The sequence below is a fragment of the Lissotriton vulgaris genome, chromosome 1_1, assembly GCF_964263255.1.
Source record: "Lissotriton vulgaris chromosome 1_1, aLisVul1.2, whole genome shotgun sequence".
Taxonomy (NCBI): Eukaryota; Metazoa; Chordata; class Amphibia; order Caudata; family Salamandridae; genus Lissotriton; species Lissotriton vulgaris.
This window is the reverse complement of record NC_141685.1, coordinates 1,400,391,958-1,400,410,996: the sequence shown is the minus strand read 5'-3', so window position 1 is coordinate 1,400,410,996 and position 19,039 is coordinate 1,400,391,958. Positions and strand designations below refer to the sequence as shown.

The following is a 19,039-nucleotide window of genomic DNA, read 5'->3' as shown; positions in this document are numbered from 1 at the left end:
GACTTATCAGCTTTATAGACACAGCCCAAAAAATGTTTAGCAACCAGATATTGACAAAGATACAGGCCTGGATGGAGGAGAAACAGAGTTTATTCCTTTTTTTTTTTTGGTTTCAAATTTTTTTATTAACAAACTGATGAGGAAGACAAATCAATGCACATATAATAAGACAAAAATTGTTTACAAAGCAAATGTAACTCTAACAAGAACTTGTTTCGATTACCACTTGGAGCACGTTGCAGCATAGTTAATTGTGTTCAAACAGAGAGAATAACAGCAAAAAATGATATAGTTAGATACAAAATCAAAATGCAAAATCAAAGTATCTATCCAACAGACAATGTTAAGTGGCCACGAGGCCTTCATATAAAATTACCCCAAATTTTTTCAAATTTCTTTAGTGAACGAATTCCTCTGAGTTTTGCTATTCCGAACTCCATAGAGTGAATTTCGTTGGTTAGTGACCACCATTCCCAGATGTTAGGGGGTTTGGGACAAATCCATGCTCTGGCTAATGTAAGTTTAGCACAGGATGTAAGAATCGATACCAGAGCAGGCTGAGGAAGGGAGACAGGGTGTATATCAAGTAGTACTGTTAAAGCAGTAAGAGAGGGTAGAAAGATCTTTTTGCTTTCTAAAACGGTATATACTCCCTCCCAAAAGTCTTTCAAAGTTGGGCAAGAAAACAACATGTGTTCCAAGTCTGCTGCGTCTGTAGGACTCCCCTACTAGCTACTTTTAAGTGGCCCAACAGTAAAGACCAATCTGATTGAATGTTAAGTTGAACCATTAGACCACCGACAAGATACTAGGTGACCAACCCCCTACAAGCTTGGACGGAGGTCCAACCTGAGCAGCATTATTGGTGTTCAATCCAGATCACTCGTTGGAATACGGCCAAGTTTTCCCCCTCCCTATCGCCCCCATTCCATCACCTTGTCCTGAAGAAGACCCGCAGCCGAGGTCCCAAATACCCCAGGAGCACTAGGGTCGAAACGTCGACGCTTATCATTTTGGATGCCTGTACCCCGTCTAGTTTAAGTTCCTTCCCCTTTCAATTGTTGTGGACAGGCTGTTATGATAGCGGAAGCTTTCCCGCTTTGGTTTCTGTAAATATTACAATTGTATATTATGCTTGCTCATTTTTCCCCTTTCCTCTCCAAATCACTAAGAGCACCCCTTTCCCCTTTTTCACTGACTATACCTTGATAGTCCTTTGCGCCGTTTAGAATTGTTTTATGGTATTGTAAATAAATACGTGAATTTTGATATAACGAGAAATCAGAGTGTGGTTATAATCAATGTTTCTTTTCACAAATTGATTTTGCTATATCTTGGGTACTGTCTATGCTTGCAGTTAATGTGCATACAACCAATATCACTTGAATATATCTCCCCCATGTTGCTTTAATCAACATATGCAAATCTAATCGCACCATCGAGAAACAAATGATAACTATATAAGTGTTGTACCAATTCATAGTCAAGGATCACCCCCCTTTTTTATACTATTCATACCCAGGTCCTTTGATTCTGTGGGTGAACCCCATTGATTTTAAGGTTTACAGGAGTGCTATAGATCATGTGTGTTATTTTTATTGATTTTATTGAAGTGGATTTTTAATTAGTAAGTGGAATTCAAACGTAATGTTCGTGGACCTTTAATCTGCTTTTGATTTAATCCCCCGGGAGAAATTGCGCGATGCACTAAAGGAAATGGGAATGCCTATGGAATCATTATATTAGTAACTCGTTTTCATAAGGGGAACTATGCAAAAGTAAGCTGGGGCAGGGAGGGCGAACTGACTGAACATATTGATGTTTCCTGTGGGGGTTAGCTAGGGTTGAGTCTTAGCCCCAAATTTGTTTACACTTTACATGACTGGGCTAATGAATATGCTTTATGAGTTTAATGGTGCCCGTCCGAACTTAGCAGGTCAGTAAATCCCTGCCCACCGACAATACACAGTTAATATCAAAGACACCTATGGGCATACAAAACATTCTGAACCGGTTCTCAGAGGCATGAGAGTTGTTTGAGTTACAAATAAATGGACTTAAAACTAAATTTACGACCTTCCAGCCTTTTAGGCCTTTCAAAGGGAAAATGAAGTTTGGTTCCTGGAACCTGGAGCAGGTCAAGGAATTTGATTATTTAGGAGTAAGACTGGCAAGTAATTTTTCCTGGGCTGACCTGTTTCTGAAAAGTCAGATGACCCTCCAACATGTTAAGTCCGCAATTGAAAAGAAACTGAATGAATTCAATTATCAACCAATTTCTCCTGCGCTACAAATATATTACATTAGAGGGCTTGGTGAAGCCCTTTACAGTGCAGAACTGTGGGGCTCTGACCAAACAAAAGGGATGGAAAAAAATTGAGGACAAGTTTATCAGAGCAATATTGGTTATGCCACCGAGTGCCACACTTGACCCGATGCACTTAGATCTAGGAATTAAGGATATATCACATATTGCTGCACTTGAACCTCTAGTTTATTGGGTTAAGATTTGGACGGGTAAGTCTCAGATCCACATTAAACAAGCTGCATTATGTCAAAGCGCTGCATAAAGTGGGATCAAGCCCTTGGCTTAAGAGTGTTAAGATGTGGCTGTATAAATTGGACCTATAAGAAGCATGGGATAAGCCAGACAATTTGGATAAAGGAAGGATAGTCAAGATGCTGGGACTATATCTTGGATAATTAGTTATTTTTAATGGCACATGGCACTGTTTTATTGACATGAGATGCACGTTGACCTTTAAATAATTTATGCATTGAATAGAACCCCTACTAGTAAGATCTCTGTTTTTAAAATTAGATATTGGGATTTTGCAGGTAAACTCAGTAAAAAGCAAGTGAGAACTGAGCCCTACTAAACCTTTATGCCTAGTGTGTAACTACATCTCTGAATCTGTGGTGTATTTTATGTTCTTCTGCCCTGCGTGTATGAAAACTAGGAGGAGATGGATAAGGTGGGTTTGTCGGTTAGTATCTGTGACACGACTCAGAGACTCTATCTGTATTTTAAGATCAGAAAATACTGAATGGGTCATGTTCTCAGTGTCAAGGTATTTAATGTATGCATGGTGTATCCGTTGTAAAATACTGAATGCAACTTAATATCTTGTAGTACAGACTGGTCTCATGCATATGTATTTATGCCAGTTTAACTTAGCCAAACATAGGTTGCTGTTCTAAGCAGTTGCATTTTGCCTTTGAATAAACGTTTAATCTTAAATTGCCTAGATCCCTCCTCATGTACTTAAAACTATAAATGTAGATATCTAATGGCTACTGGAATTTAGATAGTGATTCTATTTTCCTTTGGTAGTGAATTTTTATTATTACATGATAATGCATTTTACACTTTGAAAATGTACTCGCATTGAAACCTACTATTTTTATGTTGCAGACTGGCTTTACATATAGTCCTTCGTATGTCAATTCATTATAAGTTATTCTAACTGCTGCTATAGGCTCTTGCACTTTAAGGATGAAAAAGTTTCTAACACGATTTAACTTGTCCATATGCCTTATTCTTGTATTTAAGTCAACAAATAGAAAAGCCCGATGTTTACTGGAATCTGGACAGGGGTTATTTCCCCTTTTGCCTTATTATGTATTTGTATCAAATTACGATAAAGTATCTTAAACGTAATGATGATGTAAGAACTTTATTTATATTGTATTTATCTTTTGTTTTATTGTACTTGTATCTTATGATCAAATACTGATAGAATAAATTACTATAACTACTAGTTAATGGCCCGGAAGAATATGAAGTTGAGAAGATGTGTGCTTTTTTAGTTTTTTTATGAGCTTCCCCATTTTGTGGTGCATTGGAATGGATATGATGATTGTGATTGATTCTGGGAACCAACTTCATCCTGTTCTCTAGGGCATTAATAGATGACTCAGACACCGACACCCCAGTCTTGCACCATTTAACAGGCTACACCAGTACACAGCCTTCACACTAGATCACATCTGGTGACACCAAACTGCCCCACAACATATTATACCACGCAGGTCTACATACAGTACTATACCACCTCACCACACAAAGGCATAAGACATTGTGCAGGTTTTCAGTGTACCGGAGACCACAACACACATATGATCATACTCAAGATCACTTCGCATGATACTACGCTACACCATACTGCACCACACAGACCATCATATAACACTCCTCTTAGGTCCCATTCCAGGAACGGTCTTACACTAGAAACCATACTGTGACCTATCAAGCATACCACCAACCCACACCATGTCCAATAATGACACAACGTACATCATTTCAACACACCATACAACAAATTACGATGCTGCAGATAACACCTACCATAAAAATACTGCACAATACACTACTGTGCCACACCCTACCAAAACTCAGCAGACCTACCACACATTCCACCACATCTCACCGTTTAAAACAATACTGCACTCTAGACTGCATCACATTAACCGCGTCACACTATGTCACAAATTGTGTACTTTAGCTCAGAAAACATCAGACTACATCAGAACATGCAACACCATAGAACATTAGAATGCATCACACCATTTCACCTACTTCATACCACCAATAAACACAATGATACTGCATCATGCCGCACATCGTTCAGTCACATTAAACAGTCATGCAGCACCTTCAACACTACATAGCAGCACATCTTATCCACAACATTCACATCCAACCTTCAAAGCCACAATGCACAACACCTTACCACACCTCTGAATGCCACAACATATTAAACCAAATCAAATAAATGGACAATATTATAGCGATCACATTATGCCAGTTCACCCTATATAATATCACATCACAGAATTCCATCCACCTCTTCATATAACACCTCTGCATACCAACGCAACATACTACCACACCTTCCCACTCCATACTCCCTAACACCACAGCATTCACCATCACAATGCTCTGTAATACACAAAAACAAACTCCATAACATCTCTTCTCCTCTTCTTATTGCAATAGCACATTTAACAAGTCAAACATTTTAGGCCATAATACAATAGCTGTCCCACATTGCTGTGAAGGGATGGTGCTTAACCGCATCGCTGCAGCGGCTTTTCCCCGCTGTGTGCGGCAATTTTCAAAAAGCCGCGTTACATGACGAGCTGAGCTCGTCATCAGCATAGCAGCGCCATAGCTGATGACGAGCTGAGCTCGTCATCAGCAGCGAAGAGGTTAAGAGAGTGTAGACCTGCACAAAGGAGTGTTTATGAACTAGGCATGCGCTTGTCTGTGGAGGCTCTGGATCAGCCAGTTAATGCAAGATTTGTATTCATCCTGTACATTGACCTGACCGCACCTGTACCATGTTGAAGTGTATGATTTCTCCAGAGGTTTGTCACTGTACAACACACTTAAGTATATAAGTGATTAGATAACCACACTCTGCTAAAATGTTAGGCTCGCAGTGAGAGAATCAGAAACAAATCCATGCAGCAAGGGAGATCCTGAGTGTTATCAATAGTCAGATAGTCCTGGCACCGAGCAGACCAGAATCGGAGGGGAAACTGAGGTGGGCATCTCACAAAAAGATATGGACTAAGGCCTGAGTTTATGGAATATTAGGGGCAATGTTTTTTCAGTAATGGGAAGTAAGCAACACTGGGTCGGCGAAACATAGGAATTGTGATTTGTCAAACACAACAAGAACCGGTTGAGTTAAGATCAGATCAGCATTACATACAATCTCTTGCAGAAGGAATGTATCAGCTCCATCTTTACTTGTGACAGTTACTAAACTTAGATAAGAACAGATTAGTCATTCATTCATTCGTAAACTTTATTCGATTTCAATTGAATATCATAAAAGCATAGAAAGCATTACAGCAATATATCATATATGTATTTTAAAAACAAATACAGTAAATACACAAATCATAAATGACTATATAAAACGGCACAACATGCAGTGAATACATTAAACAATATTAATAATATACAAAGATAAATTAAAGACGAATCAGTCACAAACACTGCACTACCATGAGTGATGCCTCACCCTTCCCAAATGGGTAAAATGTGCCCTTATAGAGATTCACTGGAACCACAAAAATGACAGAGCGCACTGCCATAACTGACACTTTAGGTAGAGGGCTATACGACTGATCTTAAACACCCCTGCAACCCCGTGTAGATCTCGCCAGACATTCATATGGTTAGGTAGTCTAATTAGTATTCTGTGATTATTTAATCTTGCTGGGAGAGTATATATTTGTGCAATCCAGTTGACAGCAAGGTTTTCCTGATCCTTTAATGCATAAATCGCCTGTCCTGTCTTATTGACAATGATGGATCAAGTAATGACTTGGTATATGAAATGGATTGGATTATGTCAAATTGATGCAGGGATGACATCAAAAAGACTAGATTAACTGTGCAGGGTCTGGTGGCTCAGTGGACTATATCGTGAGATATCATGCATCCATTGCAGGGGCCTGTGTTCGACCTCATGGTCACAGGTTCAAATCCCGGCGGGTTCACTCAGCCTTTCATCCCAGGTCGATAAAATGAGAACCATTGAGTTGGGTAACAATGAACATCTGTGATTAAGCGCCAAGAGACCTCTGGGTGAACATGCTCTTTACAAATACACATGTTATGATATTTTATGTTCTATCCTATTTTGTTTGTATTGTTTAAATGTAATTTGTATGTATAGCAATTTTATTTTAGTTGGAGTCTCTGTGGACAATGGACAATTGCTTTGAACATTGAACGGCTAACTACAGGTAGCTAGTGACGTGTTTGCAGAACTGTGGTGTTCTCTGTGTTAAAGGTGGAGGAGGAGTCTTTACAGCATTTTGTATTATTTAATTTTTTTTTTTAAATCTGTTTATTGTTTTCATTCACAACTTTGGCAATATAATCAGGTTGAACAGCACCATTTGTTATATTAGTCACATAGCACCACCCTCTCCCTATATTACCCATGCCAGTATACATTCGATTTTCTATTTTTTTAAATTGTGCATATTTTGAAGTAGGGGGTGCCAAGATATAGGCTATTGTCATAGTCAAGCTTGGCGATCACAAGATTGAGGATTACTTGTGGCTTTTATTGGTACCTGAATTATGGTGAGATGCGTTGCAGCTAGGGGTCCTAGTTACATATGAAACCTAATAAATTGCAGATCTTGTGACAAAGATTTGAATTTTTTTTCTCTCCATGGAGTAATAGCTTTGGCAGTCGCTGGCTTAAAAAAGAAATCCTTACTTGTTGTAGGATTGCTTGAATATAGGTAAATACCGTTTCTGGAACCCTCCCAGCATTGATTACATTTATGGCAAAGCTTGAATAGTTTAGCAGGGTCCCATTTCAAACATTAAGCTGACATCATGTAATAATGCTCTTTATATATAAGAGGTTCAAGGTTAACCCCGGTTAGAAAAGATAAAGCAGAAAAATAAAAACATGGAAGAACCTAAATATGTCATAAGACTAACAATTCCCCACCTTTTTCAGGACAGCTAAACCAAACCGTAGTTTCAGTAAATCCCACCCCATAAGTCACGGGAAGTATGTAGATGCTAGTACAGCACATGCATCTCATCTCTTCTCATAGTTACCAGAACATTTATCCAACAAGACCTGGGCTGAGTCAACTTGTGTGAAAGTACTCTCCCTCCAACTCCACTCTCAGACACCCTGGATGACCCACTGATGCCACAAGGCTCTTTTTGGCCAATAGTTTTCATTGTTTTGAAAAATGCTGTCTTCCTAGTTAGTGTGTTTGGATTAACATCTGGAAATAAACCAGGAGAATTGTGGCCAATTTTTTCTTTGTATTGAAAAGCGTCTCTTCCTAATCAGTGTGTTTGATTGATGCCTGGGAAAAAGGAGACTGCTTCCATCCAGCAGCACCTCCTTTATTTTGATTGCCACTCAAACAGTTTTACCTCTCAAGCCTGCAGAAAGGAGCATGCCTATAACCTTGCCACCCATTGTAGATTAATCTCCTTTTGTCTGGGACGGAAGACAGTAAACAGTGCAACTCGCCTGCTACACCTCGTCCCCTATCAGACCCAGCAAATCCAAAAGGTCCATCAATATCTCCAGTGTATGACACTCCATCTGGAGTCATGATGGTACCTCCACAATGCACAGAAACACCCCTCTCCAAAAAATTCGGATAAAGACCAATCTCTTCATCTTACCACCCAACTTCATTATCCATTTATACCATTACTTCTGAAGGTCTGCAAATTTGCTATCTTAACTTCCAACACCAACGCTTGTGCCTCTAGATCTTGGCATTTCCCCCTCACTTATCTATGCTGCTTTACCACACTGTGAGCCCATCCAGCTTGTTCTCAAATGTCTTCAACACAAATTCAATCACTACGCTTGTCTCTGCAATATCAGCATGCTACGGCTAAATAGACCGCAGAAGAGACCCTTCGCACACTCAAATTCTGTTTTAGAGTTCTCAGTGAGATTGTAATGTTTCTGCACAGAGGAACCCCTCTTCGGTTAAAAAAAATTCATGCTCTGCCACAGTTCTGAATGACGAGGAGTCATGTCAGGATCCAGATGATCAGCCTCAGTGACTCCAGCATGTGAACTGTATAAGCAAGCAGGCCAGTTCTTACCAAACAGATTAAATAACAGTGGAGCTTAGAAAGACACAGCCCATCAAATGTGAGCAAAGTAAGAGGGATACAATTGCCCTACCAGTCAAAAAATCTAGAAGAAAAATAACCTCATATGTTCAAACTGTAGGCAATCCACGGAATTGGCAGGAGAACATAACTAAAAACTAGCAAAATCCCCCTCTGTACCAAAGACCGCCGAAAAGAAAGTAAAAAAACTTGGAGGAGCAAAGTTAAGACTAAAAATCCAAAGAAATACTCTCAAATCTTAGGTTAAAAATATAATGTTTTGCATTGTAGACTCTTTACTGATAGTCGTAAATGTCGACTATTCCCATGGGCCTGTGAGGACCCAAGCACTTTTTAAATAACATAAAAACCATCATCCATAATTCGCATTGGAGGAAATACCTGTCATTTTTCACAATGAGTGCCCAAGTTCCCTAAATGAAAGAGGCCAGCTCTTTCCTTTTTTTCTCTCTCTATTAGCCAAATATAGACAATACAAAATGTTAAGTCCGTTCCCCAAACTTGTTGATCCCACTCCTCACCTATAGTGTATCTACCTCCCTCTAGCGATGCTGCACACCTTATTTCATGTATCTATATTCTATCCATGCTGCCGCATCCCTCCTCCCCCTCCAGATTCATACACTTGAAGCTCGTTTTAGGCAACCATGCTTGATATTTGTTTCTGTAGCAGGATGTGTTTTTTTATACATGCATGTATATGAGATATCTTGTATATTTTGCTTAAACATTCAATAAATCAACGAAATAGACAATACAAAAGGTAACACTGCAGCATATAGCAAAAACAGTGCTGAAGCTATCACATTTAGTTTTGAAGACTCCTACAGGATAGAAGAAAACATGTATGAAAAGGGGCCCGTTAGGTCAAAAGTGCACACGGTTGAAAATATGCACTGCACCTTTAAGGAGCCAGCAAGTTCCATTTACCAGCAGGCACCGACCCATCAGTTTGCCTCACAGTCTCTGTTTTCATTTCCTGCTCATGGTAGATGAATAAGACTGAGGGTTTTCACCCTGCTTTTTTCACTCAGGATTGTGTAACTTGAGTTAATTCAAATTCTTAAATGCAATTGTAGTATTTTCCTTCTGTTTTTTTATCACCTTTATAGGGATTTTCTCCACAAATGCCTTCACGTTCTGTGAAGTGCCTCTCCTGAGGTTGCCTCTGATCCACATTCTGTGTGTGTGATCTGCATACTGTCCTCTTATCCACTCAAAGAGAGTTTCTGCAAAAATGTCACAGAACATTAGAGGACTGCAAAACGTTTCGTCTGAGTAGGAAGCTTAAAGATTCCAGGGTAGAGGAAGAGAAAAAACACTGCACGCGGGCCATATAAGGTACTTCTTCTACTCGGTCCTTGTGTTCTCCAGGCAAGGTTCCCAAGAGGGAGAGCTAGACAGAAGAAGCCACGCCTCCATTATCATCACTCACAACAAATCTACCACTCCCGAGATCACAATTCGATGTTGAACGTCTCTATGTCAAACTATGGTTTGTAACCAATGTGTTGACCATTGAAAGCCAGCTGTACAGGAGGTACAACATCAATGCCAAGAGAACCCCATCCACCAGAGAAGGTATTCTGCACAGTTCCAAGCTCATCAACATTGAGACATTTGCTGATTTCAGAGCAATAGCAGTGTGTCTGCTCTGTGTTGAGCATACAATGTCAAACCACGTCAGGATTTTCCAACTCCTCTTCTAAATTTAAATGAGAAGTTTCACCACCAATATCACGATTGGCGTCAGGTCCACAGAGGAAGTTTATTCCTGTACAAGATCTACTTCAGGTTCCACTTACACCAATGGATCTTCCACCTACACTTATGGATCTTCCTCCAAGATGAGCAGCGATTCCTAGAAGCACTTCACTGTCATCCATCAGGTAGATGCCTTAGTTCACAACACTTCCCAAGATCTCCTTTTGGGGATCTGTAATATCATGTTTCTTCCCATAGCTCTCTTAGAAGGAATATGAGCAGAAGAAGGTGACCAACTTTTTCACCTTGTAGGCATTATTAATATGATTCATCTTAAACCTCTTACACACCCCTCAGAGGACACTAGACCCCACATGAGGCTCAAGCAGGAGGAATATAAGATCCTAGCTAGAGAAAAGATACAGGCCAAACTCCTTCATACCGCACATAGACTGTATGAACTGGGGGACAGAGCCGGGAGATTATTGGCATGGCTGGAGAGGAGGGAACAGGGGGAGATATGGGTGCCCCAGTTTATTCTCGGGGATGGGTCACACGTCACGCAACCACAGGATATTGCCAATGCCTTTGCAAATTATTTAGAACAGGTTTACACCCCATCTACTTCATACACTTTAGAGGACTCCTGTCAACTTCTTGAGGACAGTGACATACCAGTATCATCGGACGAAAACAGGGAGGCATTGGAGGGAGATTTGACAGATGTGGAGATCCAAAAAGCAATGACCAAGATAAAATCAGGCAAAGCGATGGGCCAATTTATGAAAGTAGTGGCCACTCAGGTGACGCCTCATTTGCGGGCCATGTTTGAAGAAAGTTATGAGAAGGGTCTCCTACCGGAAGACCAATGACTAGCATCCATCGTAGCACTTAGGAAGCCGGGTAAGCCTGCTGATGCATGTGGCTCCTACCGCCCAATTTCCCTAATCAATGTGGAAGCAAAGATTTTAGCTAAAGTCCTAGCCCTACGCCTAATAGCGGTCATTTCATCACTGGTCCACCCGAATCATTCGGGCTTCATGTCCGGGAGGAACACAGCATTAAACATTAGACGCCTCCATAACATAATAGTGCGTCGTGAGTTTCTTGAAGAAGACACTGTCATCCTTTCCCTGGACGCTTCGATGGTGTTTGATTCCATCGAATGGCCCTACTAAGTCTTTAGGCGTATGGGTTTCGGTCCTAAATTCATGGGTTGGGTGAGAACACTGTATACAGATATTCGGGGACAGGTCCGAGTCAATAACTATACATCCAGACCCTTCCCACTGAATAGGGGCACCAAGCAAGGTTGCCCTCCCTCCCTTCTGCAATTCGCTCTGATGCTGAAGCCACTTGTGGCATGGGTTAGGCGAGATGTTATGATGAGGGGTTTGAAATGGGCGGAGGGGCACAATGATGGAATATCATTATATGCAGATGATATATTGCTCTACCTGGCATCCCCCTACAAACCCCTTCATGGGTTTTGAATACATTCACGAACTTCAGGAAGTACTCGGGATATGCCATCAATTGGAGCAAATCAGTGTTGTTCATCCTGAAGGGGCAAGCTCCCCGATTGCAATCAGGCTGCACGGTGGAGGTCACCACGGTAGGCTTCCAATATTTGGGGATCTTTGTAACTCTGGCCCCCCAACTTTTCTACGACCGTAATCTCCAGGCCGAAGCGCGACTACAGGCAGACGTTAAACTCTGGCGCTCCCTGCCTTTGTCCCTGGTGGGGCGAGCAGCCCTTTTTAAGATGTTGGCCCTTCCCAGGTTCTTGTACATCATTCAAAAATGCCCCCACAGGGTCCCAGACACATATTTTGGAGAGCAAAATACGAACATTGCTATGCCATGAACAAGCTGACTAAAAGGTGGTACGATGGGGCATTGCCCTCCCCGATCTCCGTCTTTACTATTGGGCAACGCAGCTGGTGGTGGTGAACCACTGGATCTACAGATCCCCGGTTGATCCGGCATACATGCTATATAGATATCAGATAGGAAGGGCGGGATACCTGGAGGCACTAAACTCTAAGGCCAGATAGGGTCGTTACGTTGGCCCCACAGCTCACACGGTGATGATATGGCACCTGGTGAACTCCCGTCTAGGATGGGCACCGACCCTCACCAAGGCCACGCCCCTGTGGTGTACCCAGAGACTGGGACTTCTTGGCAGTCACCCCGGGTTCGATAAGTGGGACATAATGGGAATCTCAACAATAGGAGACTTGGTAAAAAAGGGGGCACTTCTCAAATTCGAGGACTTACAGAGGACGTATGATATGGCCCAAGGGGAGGTGTTGAGATATCTACAAATTAGACAAGCCCTCACAACAGCTATCCCTGACATGGCGGATATCCCAGACTCATACCCTCTTGATGAAGACAGGCTTCTTGAAAGTCCACTGCTTACAAAGGCCATATCACTCACATACAAAAAAGTCTGCAATAATCTGCCAGACACTTTTCACAAACTTCGAGAGAGATGGCAGTTGGACTTATGAACAATAGAAGACGATGACTGGTAGGCGGCATTGATGTACCCTCGCGAGGCAGCCATAACACTGCGGCATAGACTTATCCAACAAAAAATCTTGCAGAGATCTTATCTCACTGGAACAACCCTTGCAAAGATAGGCTCCAGGAGTAATGCACTATGCCTTAGAGGGTGTCTACAAGACGCATCTTTTTACCACATGATATGGGACTGCCCAGGGGGTGAGACCTCATTGGGAGAGGGCCACGGAGGGCATCCTAGAAGCCTTGGGGAAAGAACACACCCTTACACCTGGGCTGGGTCTCTTAAATATATGGCGGCCGACTGACCTTACGAAAATTGAACAACAATTTATGGCACTGGGTTACACATTGGTCAAGAGTGAGATATCGAGTTAGTGGGGTGTGGCAGACAGACCCTCGCTCCGGATGTGGTTCAGGGAATATGATAAATGTATGACTGCGGAAAAAGAGGTGTTCAAAGTAAGAGGGTGCCCCAAAAAATGGGACAAAAAGTGGGGCAAATGGAATGCCTATCAACGTGATCTATGTGTGTTCCCAACAACAGAACTGGAATTGCAACGTACAAAACGCATGATACACCCTGATTGCGCTGAATGTATTAAATGGAGGACTGTTATGTATAATGAAATGCCAAATATCTCTTGATTATACACGTGATTTGTTACTGTTCAAACTCAAAAGAAGGTTTCAAAAAAAAAAATCCTACACACCAACATTGCCAGCCTGTTCACCTCCAAGATTTCTACCTATAGACTGTAGGAGAGTAGGGTCTGCAATCCTATGATCACCCAGACTTTTTGCTTTTGTTTCACTGGTTCACGACTTTCTCGGGCTGTGGGCCTGCTAATCAGACCCACAGCCTAGCTGTTCTCTCTCTAAATTGATGCGTGTACCTTAGGTGCATTACCCAATTGGAACTGGGCCACCCTGTCAGACCCTGTAACTCAGGGCATCGGTGTACCCAGGGCCTACCCTGGGCTGAAGCATGTATTATGCCACCCCTGGATGGCCATCTAAATCTGACACAACTGGCTGCACGACAGCTGGGGCAACGTAGCGTACCCGCTCGTTGCTTTAGGTATAGTATCCCTATATCTAACCTCACAATGGACACCCGGGTTCCTATCAGTCACTCCTATGGCAGGCCTTGACAATCCTGAAGGCAGAGTGCATGGACCCGTGTGAATTGGGCTCTGGCATGAGCCGAGCCCGGTTGCAGCTTGCGGAACCAAGACCCAATGGCTGTTCCATGATAACGCGTATCATATCGGTAACTTCGGTATAGCGTTATCAAGACATGTCGAGTAAGGTGTCATACGAATCGGGATGCTGCCCCCTCACCAATTCTGGCGACGAGGTTAGCATTCCGCCCTTCTAGAGGGACACGACATGTACGTAACTGTGAACCCCGGTTAAAGTTAACTGAAGCCTCAGCTCCACAAAATGGACGCTGCCACCACAGACACGAGTCTGACCTCCTGCTGCTGGGAGTCCTTCCAGCGAGGAGAGCTTGGACAAAGGGTTTCCTGTCAAGGGCGGTGTTCGCACCGTCCCAGACAGGGTTTGTGTATTCTGGGTAGGTAGGGCTTTGCGAGAAGGTGACTGCGGAGTGGCACCCCGGTGCTCACTACGCATCTGCCGGTCAGAACCAGTTCCAGGAGCGCCAGCCCCTGACCTGGGGAAAGTCCGGCAGGGGAGAGGGGTGTAACTACCCCCCTTCCTGGTCCCACCCTTAGGGCAGGACCTAGTCATGTACCCACCCCTTTCTTTAGGATAAAGGCCGGAGCGGGGACCCTTCCAAATTAGATCATCTTTGAATCAAGAACTACTTTCTACGAAAGGACATTCGAGACTCTTCTCAAGATTTCTCCCTTGTGGCTAAGGAGTAGTCACCCTGCATCAGCGGGCACCATCTAAGAACTCTGCGGTTTGCTGCAAGTCCTTCCTCAAGGATCCGACGGACCAGCTCGACGAGAACCGGCTTCCCTGGCACCTCCGACCTCTACCCACGTCATCAGCTCAGCTGTGATCTGTGGGTGCGACGAGACCTCGAGGGACCGGCCATCATCAAAACCTGCACGCTTTCTTAATCGACACGACCATCGAAGCAATTCTCTGGTGAGTGCTCTGGGGTCCGAGAAGCCCCGACCCTGAGCAGCTCCAGCACCGAAGTGCAGTCTCCCAGCATCTCCACGATCTGCGTGGGGCCCTTCTGCTCACTGCTCAACACGTTGTCTGGTCACTAGCCGCTGGCTTGTGCCCTTCTTTGACGACATCCGACAACCAACGCTGCTGGTCTGGTTGCTCCAGACTGGCCTTTGCTTCCATCTTTGAGAGAAGCACCCCGGACCCTCCTGGTCCACTCAAGACGCCATTTTAGGCCCACCACGTGGCCCTGAAATCTGCCAAGGCTTGTTGCCCCAATCCTGGGCCCAGCGACGCCGACCGCATCAACCTTCGTGGGACAGCTCGCACCTCCATCCTGGTCGCCGACAACGCCTCCGGGTCCGTGAGACTGCAGAGCCTAGCGTCGCCCACTCACTTAGTCGAGGTGACGGCCATCCGGTGCCTTCCTGGTACCCCCTGACTACTGGCTAGTAGTACGAACTTGGTCCCCTCTGCTTTCAGGTATCAACGATCTCTGATCCAGGCTTGGATCTCTACGAACTATTCATCACTGGTCGCCGGCCAGCAACTCCCTTTCTTCCGGCTCGTCAGCGAAGATCCCCGACGCCTGTAAGACTTGTGCAGCCGCAGCCCTCGTGGCTAGGTAACTTCGGCATTTCGGTGCCTGCATAGCCTCCTTACTCTAGGGTCCCGAGTCCCTCGCTTCCGACTTGCCTTATCGGGTCCGCCCGAGACCACTAAACTTTCCGTGCCCTCGGGCACTTGTTTTGATTGTGCACTTGAAGTATTTTCCTAAGAGTTTTGGTTTGTGCTTAGTACCCTGTCCTCATAAAGAGTCCAGGGCTGTTGTGATTCTTAATAAATATACTGTTTATTTTCATAACACTTGTGTGGTGTCCTTTCACTTGGGGTTCAAGGGGTATGTGATGGTATAACAGCTGGCTTAACACGCCCTCTAGAGTTTAGCCCGAAGACTGCTCGTATCCACGCTACTAGGATAGCTGGTCTAAGGTTGACTTACAACCAATCACCATAAGGGTCGTTTGGAACGATACATAGCGGTCGCTAGAATAGCGAACGCTGCATATCGGGCCAACTTCTCACATAGACCACCTATAATATTAACATTGTCCACACCTATACAGAATAAGACGTGATTCTATGGGGAAGGGCAAATATTAATATACAGGTTAAGGCCCCTTAAATCACTGTCTCAGTCGCAAAGGAGATGTTACAGACTTGGTTGATTCTGAGGCCTCTGTCGCCTTTAATCCTGGCTTCGTAGGGCTTATGGAATAGAAATTCCTCTCTACCGCCACAAAGTTTTCGAACCTGCCTGAGACATTTGAAAAAGTACAGGCCTTCCAACCAGGAGCCTGTTTACATATGCCACAATCCTGAATCCGCAGTCAGGAACAAAATACATCTGCCAGACACCTTTGTTTTGCCCGACAGGGACAGCAAGTGTATGATGCATCAGGCTGTTTGTAGATCCACAGCAACAGTGTTCAAAACGGTCCCAAAGTGTTGCTAGAGCAATATAAGAGAGCCCTTTAGAAATACTAAACTACTTTGTGACGAGTTCCTAAGACATTCGAGACAACACTGCTTGGAAGCCATTCAAAAAGGACTACTAATGTCGGATCAAGTGATCAGTGCTTCCTCACACTCATCAGTCACCAAATTATACCACCTCATTACTCTCATCTGTGCCTCATCGCTGTGATTAACATTCTTGCAGCCTTATGCACAGCTTAAAATTATGAACCGTCCATTCACTGGATCAGTTAGATTTAGATCCCAAACATTTAATGAGATGCAAAGAATGAGGAATGAGAATGAAACCCTCAAGGCAGTAGACATGGAGAAGAAGAAAAACTTCAAGTCATAGTTCAGACACAGGGATCACCTTTACCACCCAAGGCAGGATGTTCAATCACCTCATGCTTCCGTCAACTTTAATTTAAAGGGCAGAAATAACCCTCATACCACAGAAGATCTAGAAGAGGTAGAGAACAGCAACAACACCATTAACCCTCCTTCTCAGGGACGTGCCAATATCACTCAAGACTGATTGTTCTACTACCTTCCTGCACCACTCAAGCAGGAAGGAGTGTTTCCTATCATTTCGAAGAGTGGCAGTATATAGCACTTGACAGATGGGTCTTACAAATAATACACACTTGTTACACTTTTCAGTTCAAATCTCCTCCAACTTCAGTCCCTCCCAAGTCTGATCGAAAATATCAACAGCATTTACTATGGATAGAAGTTACTTTCTGCTACAAAAGCATGCAATAGAGTCCATTCTTCCCTCTCAAAAGAGGAAAAGTTATCTATTTGAGATATTTTTTGGACTGCAGGTAAGAATTCAGACTTATTCTGGTCCTGATATAAGCCAACAAATTGATCAGGAGACAGGAGTTCAGAATGATGGCTCTAGCTCCGGTATATCATTAACCCATGAAAAGAGATTTGATTTGGGCAGTGGACTTACAAGATGATTACTTCTACATTTCAGTGGTAAGGAAGCACAGAACATTCCTGAGATTCACAGTAGACCACTCCTATTACCAGTGCATACTCATTCCTTTCAGTCTGCAATCGGTGTCTCTGACCTTTTCAAAGTATATATCGGTGTGGCAGCTCATCTCTGCAAACGGGATATCTGAATATGTCTTAACCTCATTGATTGGTCGAAGATAGCTCCCACAACAGTGAGGATATCTCAAACGTCCCACCACTTCTGCGCTGTTGCATCGGATGGGCCTTCATGTCCACCCCAAGAAATCAACGTCGACCTCCGTACACATTCTCTACGATCTAAGAGTGACACTAAACATAGAACATGGAGAAGTGTATCCTCCGTAGAAGAGAATGTCTACCATTTATATCATATAGAAAAAATAACACCCAGTACAGAGAACTCCTTTTCCTATGGTTCATCAGATGGTAACTAGGGTCAATGGCCTCTTGGAAATCAAATCAAATCAAATTAGTCTTTATTTCGATTATTTCAATCATTAAAGACACAACAAGAGGGTACAATACAAACCTTCACAAGTACATATTATGTCATTACAAAAATACTAAAAAAATCTTTAAAGATTTTAAAAACCAGAAACATGGAATGGATTAAAAGTTTTTAAGTTTTGGTTATATGTTACAGTCTTGTTTCTCAGTAGCATGTTTGTATGTTTTGTAACATACTTGTGTTCCAGGAATATACCTGTAAAGGAAGTATTCTGAATGGATGACAACCACTTTGTTTTGGCCATATTCCTGTAGGCTCCCTTGTACGCTTTTTTGGATGGATCCTCCCACAGATGACTGAACCCCACCAATGTGCCCTTTATTTTATGTAACCATAAGATTTTACATGATGGATCGATTTCTCTTACATGCTTTAATGCATTGGCATAGGGTAACTGCTCTGGAGAAGTCCTGAGCCTTCTCCAATATGCTATGGGCCTAAACCGAGCTAACTCCTCAATTTCACAACAACCCAGATCTAAATATAGGGGTTTAAGGGGAGTTGATTCCTGGAGTCCAGTTAAAGCTCTCATGAACTTATTCTGGGCTGTAGTTAAGGATGTTATATTTTCAAAACCCCAAAGCTCAGCACTGTATAGAATCGAGGCCCTAACCTTAGCATTATAAATCGTTAATGCAGGGCCAACCGGCTTTGTTTGCGAAAGCTGATGCTCTTTTAGCAGGACACCTGCAAGTTGAGCATGCCTTGGGGCCGATATATCAATCTGGAGTTTCCAGTTTAGCTTCTTTCCCAAGGTTACCCCCAAATACATAAACATTTCGGATTGTTCCAGTTGGGCATTGTTCATGTATACTCTCCCTTTCACCTGGCCTCTTGCATTCTCCTTGTACCTAGTGCAAGCATTCACACGAGACTTCTGAAACAATGCATAGATCACTGTTCTCAGTGAGAAGAGAGGTTGAGGTTATTTCGATAGGCAAAACAATCTCTCCAGTGATCCCCACCGAGACAAGAAGGACGGTCAC

At 43.1% G+C, this 19,039-nt stretch overlaps 1 protein-coding gene across 1 annotated transcript in view; it reads left to right on the top strand.

The window, feature by feature from the left end:
- The window catches only part of SRPK2 (SRSF protein kinase 2), a 760,208-nt gene that overhangs the window by 89,106 nt on the left and 652,063 nt on the right, over positions 1-19,039 (top strand). The gene's annotated exons all lie outside the window — the stretch shown is intronic.